The sequence below is a fragment of the Cervus canadensis genome, chromosome 4 (assembly GCF_019320065.1).
Source record: "Cervus canadensis isolate Bull #8, Minnesota chromosome 4, ASM1932006v1, whole genome shotgun sequence".
Lineage (NCBI taxonomy): Eukaryota > Metazoa > Chordata > Mammalia > Artiodactyla > Cervidae > Cervus > Cervus canadensis.
Window position 1 is genome coordinate 33,455,464 of NC_057389.1, and position 1,928 is coordinate 33,457,391.

The following is a 1,928-nucleotide window of genomic DNA, read 5'->3' on the forward strand; positions in this document are numbered from 1 at the left end:
GAGAAGAAAAGATGCTATCAGAATGCAAGATTCATTTCTTAATTTGAGAATGTCTAGGGAAAATGGTGAGCTGACAAATGTGAAAATCTCAAACACATAAATAACTAAAACATATTTAAGAAGTAGAAAATGGAATAGAACAACAGAGAAGAAATTGAAAAATAGTAGTAAAAGAATTGTCTCCCAAAATAGCCTCAGGACTAGGCAGTTTTATAGCCTGGTTCTTTCCAGCTTTCAAAACCACATAATGTCTTTTTTATACATAAGCCCTCTGGAGCGTTAAAAAGAGAAGCTTCCCAATGTGTTTTATACACTGAGGATAATACTAAGAAGAAAATTTGAAAGCACACAAAATCAGGAGACTTCAAATCAATAATGGTTATAAATATGGAAACAAAAATGATAAACAAAAAGTATACCATGTTGAATTAACCAGTGTATTAAAAGAATTCATTTCCAAGAAGAGTTTGCACTAAAATGCAAGAATATTTAATTTTAACTTGAAACATAATTGATCCCAGAAAACTTTAAGGAAAAAAAATTACCTGATCATTTGAGTTGACTTTTTAAATAATATTTGGTAATATTTTGTATTTTTAAAAAATTCCTAATACATACACAGTCCTGAATATTTATTGGAAGGACTGATGCTGAAGCTGAAGCTCCAATACTTTGGCCACCTGATGCGAACTGACTCTTTGGAAAAGACCTTGATGCTCGGAAAGATTAAAGGCAGGAGGAGAAGGGGATGACAGAGGATGAGATGGTTGGATGGCATCACAGACATAATGGACATGAGTTTGAGCAAGCTCCAGGACTTGGTGAAGGACAGGGAAGCCTGATGTGTTGCAGTCCACAGGGTTGCAAACAGTTGGAGATGACTGAGCAGTGACTGAACTGAAATGAATACATATACACCTTAAGCATACTAGGGGTATTCTAACCAAACTCATATCCAATATAACACCTAACAGTGAAAAAGTAGGAGCAATTTCATTAAATTCAAGCAACAGACAAAAATGCTGCCTTTCAACTTCGTTATTTAAAACTCTTTCAAAATTTCTAGCCCATGTTACACAACAGAATCAGGGATAAAAGACCTCACTCTTTGAAAGAAGGAAACAAAAATCTGTATACTTGCACATGTTATTAGATAGCTAAAGCATTAAAAAGAGATATCTGGGAAAAAAAGAATAATAAGATATCTGGTTACCAAAAAATATATAAAAATAATTTCCCTTTTACATACTATCAGTACAACAAAAGATTATCAACAACAGCAAAAAAAATACATAAACTTTCTTTAACAAAATTGGCAAGTATTCAAGGTCTATATGGAGGTAAACACACAGGGTTACTGAACAATATTTTAAAAAATTAATAAATTGGGAGGCATGTATATTTCTGGATAGTCAAACCTGATACTATCAAACCATCAATCCTGAGAAACAGATTTATATATTTAATACAATATAAACTAAATATATTTTCCTGCTCCTTTATACTCTTTAAATGTCCAAATTAATTTTTAAATGATTTAATTAATCTTTTTGGAAGTATTATCAAAATTTCTTAACTTTTTATTTTGAATTGTGTAGCTTATTAACAATGTTGTGATAGTTTCAGGTGAATAGCAAAAGAACTCGGCTATATATATATATATATATATATATATATACACACACATACATACACATACATGTATCCATTCTTCCCCTATTATTGGAATTTTACTCAGTAATTCTATTGGTTGTTCAGTTGATTTTTCAGGAATTAAAAAAAAAAATCTTCCATAAGTCATGGAAGCATCATTAGCTTCCTTTTATCATCATTTATTAAACTATATCTGGAGAGATGGAACTTGCTTTGATAACTAGTATTATTGTAAAACCATGATGTAAAATTAACATATGCAATTTTATTAAGTT